We start from the raw sequence: 17,302 nt of genomic DNA on the forward strand, positions 1-17,302 counted from the left end.
TGTGGTTCATTTTATAAACTTAATTGGGATTTGTCTTAATATTTAAGTATTTTTCACTTTTTTTTCTTAGTTATTTATTCTCTCTCCTTTTATAACCCTTTCTTATCACATTTCCCTACACATTTTCTTTTATCTTTTTTCTTATTTGTTATAAGGATATATTGAAAACAAAACTATATTTCTAATTTATTATTTATTTCTAACCAATTTTAACTAATAGTTTGTTATTTGTGAATTATTTATTTGAAACTTGTAATAAAAACGGGAGAGAATAGGATTAAAAAAAAAATTTTACCAGAAAAAAAAATTCTTTCGTTACTCTATAAATAAATAGAATTAAAAGAGTAGAGGATATAGAAAAGAAAGATGTTATCTGAACCTAAAGACTAAGGGGGTGTTTGGCAACCGCAAAAAGTACTTCCCAGAAGCATTTTTTCCGCAAAATGAGACAAACTCTTTCATATATTTATTTCGAAACCGTATAAAAACATTCTAAAAACATAGTTGGTTTCCATCCAAACATCCCCTAAGTTACCGATGTTAAAGATGGTTACACGCAACGCAAGAATTCATGTTATAGACCAAAAGAGACGTCACAGGTTTGTGAAAACGCATGCAGCTCTTGACCCTTTCAAAGTCCTTTACCTGCGGAATTTTCTCAGCAAGTTCTTTCCTTCCAATTCCGAGCAACCTCGAACCTCTTTGGACGACGTGCATCCTAAAAAAACGTGTAAAGAAAGTGCATGTGTGAATTAATTAATTGAGTGCAGACATTCTGTTTGGAAATAGTTGCTGTTTTGGATTCTCTTTGCCCAATCATTATTTCCCCCCAAGTTGTGTGCACTTTTTAAATAGAATATGATATCTGCACAACACTCACAAAAATGTCACGCCTTTTGTTAATAAATTAATAGATTAGATAATAACCAATGAGGGAACGTAGACAATGAATAATTAGGGGAAATTTGTATACATCCAAACACCGTTGTCAAAATCATGAGGCTAAGTAAACTTGCTATAGGGATAAAAATTCAAATCATAAAATTTACTTTTATTAGTAAATTGGTATCAAAAGTAATAATTAAATAATAAAATATAAAAGTAACAACAATTTTATTCAAATATATTTTAAATCCAAATAATTAAAATTAAATTAATCAACTTTCATAATTTATCATATTCAACAAATAAAATTATAAAATTCACATATAAAGCCACTAAACACACCTAAATTTAAAAATTTAACACGAGTTTAAGAGTGAATTGACATGATTTAATAAGTAAAAACATAAAAATAGTAAACTCGGTGAGTTGAAAGTATAAGTTCGACCGAGTTACAACTAATACAAGTTTAAGAGCAACTGAAATGATTTTGTAAGTTGAAAATATAAAAATAGTAAATTCAAAGAGTCAGCTTGCGAATTTAACAACGACGCATCTAACTGGTTGGGGTGAGGGCAACCCGGCCTCCCTTTTTTTCCCCAAAAAAAGGAATAGGTAATAATAACCTGATAGTAACCTAATAGTTATAAATGAAATTGAACCCGCGACTTCTTGCTTGCATAAGAGTTTTCATGCTATTAAACGGTAAGGTGACTAGAAATTGTCATCCCTTTAAATTGATGCAATAAATAGTGGATTTGGATGCCCTTTGTTGACCAATTGCAATCATCATTTGACTTTAGAGGTGGGAATCAGGGCCGGCCCGACCCTCCAGGGTTGGCCCTTCAGGGCTGGTGGGTTTAAAAGGGCCGGCCCTCCAGAACTGAAATTTTAAAAATATCCCAATTTGTTAGGCCTGATCCTTAAGCTACAGGGCTCAGGGCTGGCCCGCGGGCTTTTGGCCCGTTTAAGGAAAAAAACTATTTTTTATATTTATAATATTTTTTATAAAAATAAAAATAAACCAATGAAATTATTAATAAAAGATATAAATATGAATAAAATTAAGTCACAAATATAAAATATCATCATATATAAATATCCATCAACATCCAAGAACATCTAAAACATTCATTAACAAAATAACAACATCCAAAAGTTTTATTTATAGTGCAATAAATAAACACTATCATTAATCTTTTGAAACTTCATCATCACTATAATTAATTACTCTTCTTCATAAGTATGCTTTTCTAACAAAAATATCAAGTTTTTCTTCTTTATAGGAATTTTACTTTTAAATTTTGCAATCTAGCTATTATTTTACTTTAATGTGAGAAACATTGTTGAAACTCATGAATTTCTAATTCAAATTATAGAATCACAAGTTATATAAGTATAAAAATACTCTATTATCAAATATATATAGTTTAAAAATAGCAACGCATATAATATAAATCAAATCATTATTAAAGTCTAAATTAACCCATTTTTTAAAAATTTAGTTGGATAAATTATTGTCTAAAACTAAATTTAATTTTAAAATGATAATAATAACTAAATATTTGAAATATTATTAACAATGTAAAAAATTAATAACATTAGAATTATATAAAAATTTAAAAAACAAAAAAAATTATAAAATAGCTTAAACGGGTCGACCCGCAGCCCTCCAAGGCCGGTCCTTTTAAGCCCTCGGTCCTCTAGGGCTTATTTCCTATTTGAAGGGAAAAATATCAAGCCCGACCCTCATTATTTCAGAGCCTAAATGGGCTCGACCCGTTTTTCCGGCTTTATTTGACTTGATGGTTTTGAGGGAAATTGCAAATTTTTTTTAATTAAAGATATCAAGTTTTTTATGTGAAACTCTTCCCTTAATATTAGTTCACGATCTAATGGTTAATCGCCTCAATTATGACTCAATTAACAGGAAGTCAATTGAAGAGATCGAATGCCGTAAATAATAGGGTTATCTTAGGGTAAAAAGCACAAAATTAAGTAAATTTTATGTTATATATAATGAACTAATTAAATATTGGCTATGTTGCATGAAGTTTGAAGAATAAGCCGCATATTTCACGGTTTCATATAAATTTCACATTAGGCATATAAATATTGATATATTGATAATCGAGTGACTTTTAAAATTTATGAATGAACTCATCAAAATGGGAATTTTAAAAGTAAGCTTTTGCTATGGGTGGAGGATATTATATTCTAGCCCGCGGTAATAAAAAATATTCTGTGCCAATTTTGTAAGATGCTCTGGAGTGAATTGTGAAAACCATAAATGGCTTTCATGTAACACTTACAATTAACTAACTCACAATTAGTGAAGTGTATCTTTATTTGGAATAAGGTCATTGATGAATTACTATTGTTTTATCCAAGATATCTCATACCAAAAAACATCTATCTAATAAATGAAGAGGGAGTGAGTAAAATCTTTTAATAATGCTAAGTAAGTCAACATTTCCAATTAATATGAAACAATAAGTGATATTAATAAGAGAGAATTACAATGAGATCCTAAAGAAGGAAAAAAATTACAAAACAAGTCTTACAAATTGTCATTCTCCACTCTAGAACTTGTTATTACAGGTTGGTTAGATTGTTATCGGGATCTTTTAGAAATTATTTCTCTTTCTTAGGACTTAATTGTAATTCTTCTTGTTAATAATGGTAAAGGCTTTGTAGCCTAACTGATACCAAGCATCTTCTTTAAGGCTATCTCAAGCGTGAGGTTGGAAGAGAGTATGATAGAAATGTGAGTTATGGAAAAAACAAGAAAAAAACAAGAAGTGATGCTAATAATTTGGAACTTATGCAAGCCCACTTAACAGTACTTCTAATTCAAGATATTTTGGTATACAGTTTTCAAATGCTAGTGTGACTTAGAAAAAGCATCACAATGAGAGCACAAAACGAGTCATAACTCATGACCTCAGCTCATAAGCAACCATGAGCTGTTTCAGCCTTAAAGCCTAAGGAACGAAAAAGCATTTGATTTCATCTATCTCTTAGCTTTCGGCTTTCACCTTTTTATCTAAAACAAAAAAGTAAGTCAATATTTTGGCTTAAGCTGTATTCTCTTTTAAAAAAGTTGTTTCCTTTTTCATTTTGCTTTTAAGTTGCCACACTTGCACATTCAGAGGCAAAGCCATGCAAAAATTAATGTGTTTAGTGTCTATTTTTCATCGCTGTACTTGTCTGCTCTTTATTTCTAGATTCTGCTATTTTATTTCTAGATTCATCGTTCTTCTCTTTCATAGTGACATAAGTTGCAAGTTTGTTTTGGCCAAACAGCACATCATGCAGAAACTATGGCTTCTTGTGCTTGTGATTGACTAGTGTGGCATTTATTCAAACGGATTAAGCGGTGTTCCTGCAAGACCTAGTTCCGTCAACAATGAGGCAATTCTATCTTTCAATTCAACTGTTGGCAAAGTCGCCAAAGTTGCAATTGATGCAGCAAAGGATGATATAAACTCCAATCCATCAGTTCTTAATGGAACTAAACTCAATATTTCATTCCAGGACACCAAATTCTCCACTGGTTTTCTCGGCATCGTTGACTGTAAATCCTTCTCAAACTATATATGTTCTCTTTAAATTTCTTTTCCTCCTTAAGCGTGCGTACACATTGCACTTTTTAATTATAACATTTTATTATGTAATCCCAAACGAAACTTAGTAACTATTTTATTGGTCAGCTTTTTTTTGTCAAAAATGATTGGTGAGTTTTAAAAGAATGTGTGTGGGTTTGTCCCATTTAGTTTGGTTGATTACCTCAGTTATGACTCAATTAACAGGATCTCAATTGAAGAGATCCAGTTCCGTAAATAGTAGGTTTATCTTAGGGTCAAAAGGACAAAATTAATTAAATTTTAGGTTCTATATAAATTAACTAATTAAATATGGGCTATGTTACATGAAGTTTGAAGAATAAGCCGCATCTTTCACGGTTTCATATAAATTTTATATTGTGCATATAAATATTGATATATTGATAATCGAGTGACTTTTAAAATTTATAAATGAACTCATCAAAATTGGAATTTTAAAAGTAATATTTTGCTATCAATGGAGGATTCTTGGCCCCGGTAATAAAAAATATTCTGTGTCAATTTTGTAAGATGCTCTGGAGTGAATTGTGAAAACCATAGATGGCTTTCATGAAACACTTACTATTAACTAACTCACAATTAATGAAGTGTATCTTTGGGATAAGGTCCATACCAAAAAATATCTTATAAATGACGAGGGAGGGAGTATATCTTGTTTTTTTTTTTCGCCAGCGAGTAATATCTTTTAATAATGCTAGGTAAATCGACATTTCCAATTAATATGAAACAATAAGAGACATTAATAATGGCGGGGGCTTTGCAGTCTAACTGACACCAACACCTTCTTTAAAGCTCTCTTGAGTGTGAGATTGGGAATTCAAATCCATAGAGAGTACTATAGGAATGTGAGTTATGGCAAAAACAGAAAAAACAAGAAGTGATGCTAATAATTTGGAACTTATGCAAACCCACTTAACAATACTTCTAATTCAAGATATTTTGGTATACAGTTTTCAAATGCTAGTGTGACTTAGAAAAGCATCACAATGAGAGCACAAAACAGGTCACAACTCATGACCTCAGCCTGGCCACTTCCTATATAAAGGGTTTCATGCCGCTTCATTTTGACACATTCATTAACAACCATGAGCTGTTTCAGCCTTAGAGCCTAAGGAAGGAAAAAGCATTTGATTTCATCTATCCCTTAGTTTTCGACTTTCACCTTTTTATTTAAAGAAAAAAAGTAAGCCAATATTTCGGCTTATCCTGTATTCTCTTTTAAAAAAGTTGTTTCCTTTTTCATTTTGCTTTTAAGTTGCGACACTTGTACATTCAGAAGGAAAGCCATGCAAAAGTTAATTTGTTTAGAATCTATTTTTCATCACTATACTTGTCCGCTCTTTTATTTCTAGAGTCATCGTTCTTCTCTTTAATAATGACATAAGTTGCAAGTTTGTTTTGGCCAAACAGCACATCATGCAGAAACTATGGCTTCTTGTGCTTGTGATTTTCCACTGCGGCATTTATTCAAACGGATTAAGCGGTGTTCCTACAAGACCTGGTTCCGTCAACGTTGGGGCAATTCTATCTTTCAATTCAACCGTTGGCAAAGTCGCAAAAGTTGCAATTGATGCAGCAAAGGATGATATAAACTCCAATCCATCAGTTCTTAATGGAACTAAACTCAATATTTCATTCCAGGACATGCCAAATTCTCCACTGGTTTTCTCGGCATCATTGACTGTAAGGCCTTGTCAAACTATGTATGTTCTCTTTAGATTTTTGTTCTCCTTATGCAATTTTTCATACTTACTAGTAATACTGGAAATTCAGTTAAAAAAAGAGAAAAAGACTGGTAAGATCTGGCAATCGAGATCGATCTTATTATATTTGGATTCTTTACATCCACAGTTGCATTTCCGTGTTACTCTCTTTGTAAATGTATATCTGCATGCATGAATATAAAATATCTGCCTAACCATGTAATGTTTCTGCAATCTAAGCAATGGCGTACCAGCCTTTGTCTTTATTAGTTTTATAAGTTACTCTCTTTTTGAATCTTACCTTTTCTCTTTCTCTCCCATTAGGATTTAGGCAATCCCTACATTGAAAAGGATTCAAATTCCTAATGATTACGTCGATTTTATTTGTTTTGGCAGCATTATTATTGATGGAGAATGATACAGTGGCCATAATTGGCCCCCAATACTCAGTGATGGCTCATGTGATTTCACATATAGCCAACGACCTGCAAGTACCGTTACTATCATTTGCTGCAACAGACCCTTCCTTGACTTCTCTTCAGTTCCCATATTTTGTTAGGACAACGCAGAGTGATCAATTTCAGATGGCTGCTGTGGCAGATATTGTTGACTACTATCAATGGAGAGATGTGATAGCAATCTACATCGATGATGATCATGGAAGAAATGGCATAGTTGCATTAGAAGATAAGCTAGCTAAGAAACGTTGTAAGATCTCATATAAAGCCCCTCTTACGCCTAATAATATAAACAGGGAAGAAATAAACAATGCATTGGTTAAGGTCATTATAAGGGAGTCTAGGGTTATAGTCCTACACATATACCCTAGTTTTGGTGTAGATGTACTTCATGTGGCTGAGTCACTAGGCATGTTGGGAAGTGAGTATGTGTGGTTGGCCACTGATTGGCTTTCGACAGTCCTAGATACTGATCCAACTAGGTCATCTTCATACATGAATGACCTCCAAGGTGTTATAACCTTGAGAATGTACACACCTGATTCTAGAATGAAAAATAATTTAACTTCCAGGTGGAGTAATTTAGTACAGAAGAAAGCTCCTGATCAAAGTCCTTTCATGTGGAACACTTATGGCCTTCATGCCTATGACACTGTTTGGGTCCTTGCATATGCACTTGATTCATTTTTCAATAGGGGAGGGACTTTATCATTTTCAAACAATTCAAGTCTAAACAAACTAATAAGGGATAGACTTGACTTAAATTCTAAAAGGGTCTTTGTTAATGGGAGTTTATTGCTGGAAGAAACTATGAAGGTCAATAGAACTGGTCTAACAGGTCAAATGATGTTTAGTCCAGATGGTGAGCTTATGAATCCTTCATATGAGATCATTAATGTGATTGGTACTGGGGTTAGGAGGATTGGATTTTGGTCCAATTCCTCTGGTTTACAAACTGGACAAGCACCTGGTTATTCAAACTCAAGTAAAGGGCTTTATGGTGTGATATGGCCTGGCCAAACAACTGCAACACCTCGCGGTTGGGTTTTTGCCAACGATGGTAGGCATTTGAGAATTGGGGTGCCTCTCAGGATTAGTTACCATGAATTTGTGTCAAGAATTGAAGGATCTGAAATGTTTGGAGGTTATTGCGTAGATGTCTTCAAAGCTGCACTTAACTTATTGCCTTATCTAGTTCCATACAATTTTGTCCCATTTGGAGATGGTAAAAGTAACCCATTAAACTCAGAACTTCTGCAAAAAATCACAAGTGGTGTAAGTATAAACATCTGATCTAAACGAATTACCAACATCTTTTTGGCTAAATATTGAATCTGTTTGTTTTCTCATCATCTTTATGTGTTTTATCAGACATACTGTATCTTGAGCCTTTGCCTTCATAATTGCAGGAGTTTGATGCTGTGGTAGGTGACATTACTATTACCACAAACAGAACAAAGATAGTGGATTTCACACAACCATATATTGAGTCTGGGCTAGTTGTTGTGGCTCCTATTAGAAAGTCAAACTCTAACGCTTGGGCTTTCCTAAGACCACTTACTCCAATGATGTGGTTTGTGACTGGAATGTCTTTCTTTGTTGTGGGAGCAGTTGTGTGGGTTTTAGAACGGCGAGTAAATGACGATTTTTGAGGTCCCGCTAGAAGACAGTTTGTGACCATTATATGGTGAGGAAAGAATATACTGTTGAAGCTCTATTTTTGGTTCACACTTCATGAAAACCCTAAGTTACAGTGTTTAAACAGTACAAACACATCATAAACTTAGTTGCTAACATGTGAAGTTTCTCATTGCAGGTTTAGTTTTTCAACCCTATTTTTTGCACATAGTGAGTGATAGACTACAGTTTCGTTTGGATTTTTCACACAAAATTCTAGTGAATATTATATAGTTAATTTCATTTTTTGGGTGGATAATATCATCAACTCTTTGCAGGAGAGAGAACTTTGAGCACCCTGGGTCGCTTAGTGCTAATAATATGGCTATTCGTAGTCTTGATACTGAACTCCAGCTACATAGCAAGCCTGACCTCTATTCTCACAGTGGAACAACTCTCTTCCCCAGTGAAAGGAATTGAAAGCTTAGTAGCTAGCAAAGACCTCATTGGCTATTCGCGAGGTTCATTTGCAGAGAACTTCCTCACTGAGGAACTCAACATCATGAAATCCAGACTCGTGCCATTGGATTCTCCATCAGAATATGAGAAAGCCTTGAAGGATGGACCTGCCAATGGTGGTGTTGCAGCAATCATTGATGAACGTGCTTACATGGAGCTCTTTCTTTCAACCAGATGTGAATTTGGAATCGTTGGTCAACAGTTCACCAAAATGGGCTGGGGTTTTGTAGGTTGCTTTTCTCCTTCTTTTTTTTTCATGAAACTTGGAAATAAGTCAACTAATTATGCATATGCTTGTGTTGAAGTCTTTTCCCAAAGATTCTCCTTTGGCAGTAGACATGTCAATAGCAATCCTGAAACTATCAGAGAATGGTGATCTTCAAAGGATACATGACAAATGGCTTTCAAGAAGAGCATGCAGTTTAGAAGGCTCAAAGCAAGGCATAGACAGATTACAGCTAAAGAGCTTCTGGGGTCTCTTTCTTCTTTGTGGGATTACTTGCTTCATAGCTCTGCTTTGTTATGTCATTCGTATGGCCTACCGTTTTAGCCACTGCTCCGATTGCAATCTCGCAGGCTCATCGCACTCAGCTCGAATCCGGTCATTTATTGCCTTTGTCAATGAAAAAGAAGAGGAAGGAAAGAATTGCAGCAAGCCAAATAGAAGCCAAAAAGTATTGCATGAAGATGGGTCAATGGATGGCTCTAATACTGACAGTGTTCATTATGAAAATGATCCTTCTCAGTGTTAACTAGAGAATGTGGTCATTGTGGTTCACTTCAATGTGATAACACCTATGTTTAAAAGGAGCCCCTATTGTATAAATAATACGAAAAATCAAAATAGGTAATAAAGAGGCGGTTGTACATGCTGCATCCGTACCCCTGTGCCCATCAAATATCTGTATTCATCACTATTCATGTTAATAACTATTATAGATTTTCATTATTAATCAATATATATATACTACCTCTAGTACCAGTTATAAGATCTCATTTATAGTCATAATTGGTAACGGAGGTAGTGCGCGCGCGCATATATATGAAGAGATCGAATGATTTAACCCCCTAAAAAGCGCCAGGAGAAGGAGGGTGATGAGTTACAGGAGGGAGATTTTCCTGGAGAATATCGACAGCGATGAACTCATCCTCCATGTACCGCTTGGGTCCTTTCTCAGAATAGCTTCCCAATCGAAACACACGTGAGAACTCCGATTTGTCCTCCATCGTCGTCGTTGTCGGTGTTTTCATCAAGTCTACCCTCACAATATCTGCTTCCTAGACACAACACACGCACGCACGATCCAATCCAACTCATATAATCCATAATCATTATTTATTACTTTTGATTGTCAACCAAACAAAGAATAAAAGATCAGAGATAAGAAGAAGACGAACCGAATCGGCGAGTAAGGTAGAGCTAGTGCAATGACGCATGGGGGAAACATCTCTAGGAGGCTTCCCAGTGGCAGTACTTTCAAATTGCCCGAGGTGTCGCCATTAGAATTACAAGCGAGCAGATGAGAAATGTTGAAGAAGAAGAAGAAGAAGGAGAAATATGTTTGGTTATTAGGTTATAGGGAGTTTGGATCGAGAGAAACAAAGAGAGAGGGTGAAGTTATAATTATGAAAGGGAGTGGCAGAATTGACGGAAAGAGTGACGCGTAGCTCTGTTCACTACTTTAGCGGATGCCCTTTGTGGTACCCAGTTACTGCATTGTGCACGCAGCTCTCAGCTTCTCTACCACCTCCGTTCATCACACGCTTTCTATTTATTCCTTTCTTTTCTATCTTCAGCTTTCACTATTAATCATCATATAATGCGGCCATGTGTGTGTACTAATACATATGTATACTAACTTGACTGCTTAATATAAGAACTAATTAACTAATTTGAATAGGTTAAAAAAATTAATTAAGTTAGGTAATTGTAATAAATAGATATTACCTCTCTTAAAATATCCTTGCGAATCAAATGTGTTGATTAGAACTACTATTATTGCAAGGATTACCTTTAAAAAATAGATAAATATGAGAGACAAAGTGGATTGATGTTTTATATTTAAAACCGAAATAAAAATCAAATAAGTTCTTATATTAAAGATAGGAGATAGTATATGCTTAATTGTGTTGAAATGTGCATAAATATATATATATGTGTGTGTGTGTGTTTGTGTGTGTAGTCAAGTTTTAATGACTTTCCTTCTGAACTAGAATATTTGATTAGATTTTAAATTCTAATCAAGATTTATTTCTTATAGACGCATGATTTTTTTTTTATTCATTCAAATAAGATTTGAATTAGAGATATGAAATTTAGAGAAAACATATGAAAATTTAAAATCAATTATTTATTTATTTTATTTAAGCCCTCAATTGATATACTGTTTAATTATAATACTTTTCATTTAATTTAATATATTTAAATCCCAATTAAAATATTATTCAGATTTAAAATTAATTATTAATTTTTTTATTTGAGTTTCTGATTAAAATCCCATATTTAACAATGATCCTTATCATTTAATTCAATATACCTCAATGCCAATCAAAATATTATTCAAATTTTTGTAATTGAATATATTCAAATCCCATAATGTCATATCTAACTCATTTTTAAATGAATCGACTATTATAAATTTTTAAAAATATAGTTGATGATGGATTGATTTATAAGAATTCTTGTATGAGAAGAGTGACACAAGTGGACTTAATCGTTTTCAATATTACTCCTCCGGTCCTTAATATAAGACTCATTTAACTAATTTGATTAGATTAAGGAAGTTAGGTAACTTAGTTAATTATAAGAAAAGTAACGCATCTTTCCTAAAACACCATAATCATCTTTTTTAATACCCCCTCTCCCTCTTCTATTTGATTATAGTTGAGAGAGTATCTATAGGGGTAATTTAGAGAAAATTGATAAATATGAGAAATGGGTCTTATATTTAGGACCAAAACTAACTCAAGAATTAGGTCATATATTAAGGACCGGAGGAGTACAAATTTTTAAGAAAAAGTAATTGACGGACGAAAGGGCCTATACGTCAATGACGCATAATTATATTGCAAATGGCAAAAGATGAGTCGCAAATCACGGAAGTTTTTCATAGATTATGAAGTTTCTTTAACTCTCAAATATATATATCCTCAGAAGTCAGAAATATGTCAGTGATATCGATATAATAAAGAAACGAATATTAACATATAATTTTATTTTTTGTTTATGACTTGTTGTGAGTATTTTTTATTTTCATGTTTGAAGTTCGTCTTGAATTCAATCCTCTCTAATAATGGTATTTCTTTTTTAATTATACATACACGAGTGTGTATACAACATTCGCGTGTATAGTTTTTAAAATTGTTATCACATACTACCTCAGACTGCATCGTGTTACACACACGCAAATTGTGATTTATTAGGCCATTCTGATTATGTCATGCGTCGACTGCATAGTTTGTGTTTTTTGTTTTGCGTTTTTGGGCTGTGATATAGCACGTCAATTATAATATATATATATTATTTTTTAATTCTTAATATAAAAACTAATTGAATAATTTTATCAGATTAAAAAAATTAGTTAAGTTAGTTATTTGAAATAAATAGATATTGTTTTTTCTAAAATACCCTTGTTAATAATTTGTATTAGCTATAACTACCATTTAATGAAACTTTTAACATGTGTAATTACTACAAGGACTATTTTAAAACAATAGATAAATATGAGATACAAAATAGATTAAAATCTTATATCTAAAACCAAATTAAATATTAAACTAATTAAACACCAGAAGTTGCGCGCGCAGGTGGGTGGGCGTGCGTGGGTTTCTCACTTAGCTTGTGAGATTTAACCAAATGCAAAAGCCAAAAAGCCATTTGAGTAATGATGATCGATATATTGGGTGCATATTAAATTTTCTCATATGTTATCTCTTAAAACGTTTTTCCCAAAAAGACTCTTTAAGGTGTGTTGTGCAAAGTATATACACTTACATACATAGATATACACACACACATATATATGGAACTACCATTGTCAAAACTATCTCTAATAGGAACGCTTCTAAGTTTGCCATTTTCTATAAGATCTTTTTGGCCCTCATGTCCTTACTGGGCAAGCGGTTGGTTTTAGTCGAAGATTAACTAAAGGTGTGTTTGGGATCACATTTGGAGCCCTAAACTGACTTCTCTGCAGGTAAAAAGAGTTTTTTTGATTTGGGATGTGTTTGGAATCACATTTTTACAATCTGACTTATTTGTGCAAATGAGCTTTTAGGGAGAAGCTCCTTTTTATTGCTTTTACCGGTAAGTTCAAGAAAAACTTTTAGAGTATATTCATCTTGGATGTCTGTATGCTTTTTTTTTTGTTGGGAAGTCAAAAAATGAGAAGAAGATGCGCAGTGTTTGCCACTATTTTATATATATTTATCCATTAAATATATGTAATTAAGTATTTTAGTATTTTTTGATTTCTTCCTAACAATAAATTAAATTTCTTTATTTTTAATAATTTTATTTTTAATACTTCTTTTAAAATGGTCACATTATAGATATAATATTAAATATGTATTACTTAATAAAATTTTTGTCCTTTTAAGTCATTTTGCATCTAAATTTACTTTTCTATTAATCATCCAAACAAGTTTTAACTTTTCAAGCTTTTCAAACGGACTCTTTTACAAAACGCAATCTAAACACAAATCACATTACACTATCTGATTTTTACCCAATCTAACTTCTATAAAAGTCAGATTGAAAAAAGTTACTTCTACCACTGCTAATCCAAACACATCCTAAATATTCCCTTGTGTCCTTATTATACACATCTAATGCCTATTTTATATTTTGGCCCCAAAAAAACCTATTTATATAAATTATTGAAATTAGTTAATATTGGTTATTTCTTTTAAAATTTCAAACCTACCCTGAATAAAAAGTTATTAGTTAGGAGAGTTTTATAATTAGATATATGGCATACTGGATAAAAAAAATAATACTTTAAACAAAAGATGTTATTAATAAACAGGGGATTCGAATTAATGAAAATTTAATACTACACACACACACACACACTATATATGCTATATTTATATATGGATCAACGCACAATGGAATTAAAGCAAACATGTAGATGGTTGAACAAAGAAAAAGCACCATAATACAAACATCATCATGAAGGTTTGTTTCATATCTTCAACGCATTATATATACGTATATATTTATTTATATAAGGTTTGTTTCATATCTTCAACGCATTATATATATATATATATATATATATATAGTGAACCATGAGGCACCAAGCACTAAGATGGTATAGATTAAGGCATGTGATCACACTAAAGCACTAATTAATTCCTGCTATACTCGATTCTTCAATGCCAAAAATATAAGCTAGTTAAGAGCATAATTATGATGATGAATTTGATGATAATCAAGATCAACTTCGACCAAACCAAATCGATAAGGGATGATTCGTTCTTGGAATATATAAAGATTTTACATTAATGGAGCATTATTTAATTAAGATATTCTAAATAAATTTATCATTCTTAAAGTGGTCAATAGTTGCTACTTGTTAGTTCATCACAGAGGTAAAAGTGGAAGCTATATCGATCCTTTCATAAGACCTTCAATGGTCTGTATCAAAAGAGGAAAAAGAAGGGTTATAAAATTAAGGACAAGAGGAAAAAGAAGTGTGAGATTTTGGCCTACCTAGAATGTAGATTATTATTTACAATGTCCACACCGAATCCGATCATGTAGACGGAGTCGGATTTTGTTATACAGCAAGTACGTCTTGAAAAGAGAATGAGAGAATAGGGAGAGAGAAGAGTTGTAAAGGGTTCTTCTGTGTTGTGTGTTTTCACTCCACGTATGCCTCACTATCTTATTCAGTTTTTTTTTTATAAAAAAAACTGAACATAAACTGTAAAACTGTTCCCTCCAAAATGATAAAAAAGGTTTTTTTTTTTTTTTTTTACATATAGTGACCCTTAATCCTTAATTTATTGTATTTTAGATCCCAGACCTTATGGGCTTGGACTTAATCCACCAAGGATGGGTCAGGTTAAGTCCAACAAGAAGGGTTATAAAATTAAAGAAAAGTGACTTGCTACCATTTTTGCCAAATTAAAAAAGAGATAAAAGAGCATTCAAGATCCTTTAATAATAAGATTAGTATGATTAAAGTAGTACATATATAAGATATAAATCTATTCAGCTCACAAAGCCATGATGTCATTGGAGGTTCTTTTCATTAAATTAAACCTCTCCAATGGTTTATGTGTTAGGAAAAATTAATTTAGAGGTCCCTATAATTTACTTTAGTTTTGAAGCAGGTCCCTAAAATTATTTTTCTTTTTATTGGATCCTTTGACTTTTTGCTATTGCAGCTGTTAGTCCTTGCCGTTTAAATCTGTTAAATAAGTATTGACACTATTGAGAATTTCCGTTAAAAGGCACGGCCTGCTCAATAATAAAAAGCCATGTCTAAAAGCACCTCTTCTCTTCCTATTTGCATCTTCTTCCACCGTACTAAGCTCTCTTCTCTCTTTTTGCTCATTCCTCCTCTTCTCCTTCATTCTCTCAGCCTACAAATGGCGCATAATTTCTTCTCATCTCATCATAGCACCTCTGTGCGGTCATGTCTCCTTCTCCGTCCAACTTGAGGCCATAGGAAAGCATAAAATAAGACCCAAAATGTTGGCCATGCCATGTAGATGTTTCACATAATGTTTAAGCACAAAAGTAAAGATACATTGTTTCTAGGTAACTTTTTGATGCTTCTGAAAATTAAGATAATGATGTTCAAATGGCCAAAAGTTGTCTGCAACAAAGAAAAACAACAATTTTATTTTTATTCAAGCCCCTGTTTTAGTAATAGAAAAATAGAGAGATGAAGGAAGCAACCAACAACTTCTCCAAAGGTAAACTAGACTAAATTGTCAACAAAGTTTGAGTCATTGTCAAGTCAACCACGGTAACCTTGTCCGCTTCCTTGGTTGTCGTGTCAAACTAGACTGCCAATCCCTTCTCATCTATGAATTGATCTCCAGGTACAGTTTCACAATTGTGTTGGACAGAGCCTTGAAGGAATTTCAACTTGACTGCCTATTTCTCTATCTGGTATACTTTTTTTATTTGATCTATGATTCAAGAACGGTAGGGGAGATGTTGATGAATAAGCAAGAAGAGAGAGATTGGTCAGTTGCGGTGGAAGGAGACGATGCTTACATGAAGAGAAGATGATGTTTTTAGACGTGGCAATCAAGTGGGCAACGCTTTTTAATAGAAATTCTTAACAGTGTTAATACTTATTTAACAGATTTAAACTGTAAGGACTAACAACTCTAACGGTGAAAAATTAAAGGACCCAACAAAAAAGAAAAAAATTTAAGGACCTGATTCAAAACTGAGGTAAATTATATGGACCTCCAGATTAATTTTTTCTATATGTTAAAAGAGAGAACTAATGTGATAAACAAATTAGATTAGTTAGGGAAATATCACACGAAGTACTTTACCATTTAAAAAAGGGCTAGACGTGAGATTTTTTTGTATTTTGAAAATTATATCATAATATCCCTAATTTTGCATATTTCTCAAATTTTTTTTTGGGCTTCGAATTCCCAACAAACCTATTTTTGTCTCATTTTCTTGTGTTTCAACTAAAAGGTCTTCGAAAAAAAGTACACAAAGACGACTTTGACCTCTTATTCCTTACTTGAAATTTATAAACTTATTTAAATATCTTTTACATAATAACATTAAAGTGGAAAAACGGTCAAAAAGTAGGTTTGTTAGTTGTTGGAGATCGCTTTCGATCATTTCCTATCTTTCTAACCGCTCACACACGAAACTCCAGTACTTGTTCATATTCCAGAAATTTCTGCGTCCCTGTAATGCAAAGCGTATGACGAATTTGGATGAGTTAATACTCTTTTTAATTCTGAAATTTGATATTGTTTAAGTTTTGATTTTTGAAATTTGCAACTAGTAACTTTGGTCTTAAATTGACATCAAAAAAAACTTTGGTCTTAAAATCCGACCTTATTTTAATTTTGGTCTTTAAAATTAGAAACCAACAGTTTTGACTCTTCAAATTTAACTTTGATTTGCTTATAGATTTTTGGCTTCTGAAATATTGTTTTTATTCCCTGAAACAAAGATTAAAATTAAAATGACGTCAAATTTTAAAAGATAACTAGTCAAATACCAATGATTTCAAAATTTAGAAATCAGAATCAAAATGAGATGAAATTTTAAAGACTTAATTTGTGGAAGAGACTTCGGCTAACTATGAGATCTTGAATTGAAATGTGTAAATATAGAAAACCTTTCTAGGAAAATTATTCCCAATTGAGCTCAAAAATATACTCATAGGAAAGATCTTGTTTTTGCTGACTATATATTTAGCTAAGTCCTCAATTATATGGGCGCTAATTTTTATATCTTAATCACCTTCCATTTATTAGGCAAGAGGGGAATATTGAC

At 32.5% G+C, this 17,302-nt stretch overlaps 1 pseudogene; it reads left to right on the plus strand.

Moving 5' to 3' along the window:
- The first annotated feature begins 4,218 nt into the window (after positions 1–4,218).
- On the plus strand, positions 4,219–9,758 carry LOC114733408 (glutamate receptor 3.6-like; annotated as a pseudogene).
- The last annotated feature ends 7,544 nt before the right edge of the window (positions 9,759–17,302 follow it).

This window comes from Neltuma alba, unplaced genomic scaffold (genome assembly GCF_004799145.2).
Source record: "Neltuma alba isolate B1F8T4 unplaced genomic scaffold, ASM479914v2 tig00012996_pilon, whole genome shotgun sequence".
NCBI classification, from domain to species: Eukaryota; Viridiplantae; Streptophyta; class Magnoliopsida; order Fabales; family Fabaceae; genus Neltuma; species Neltuma alba.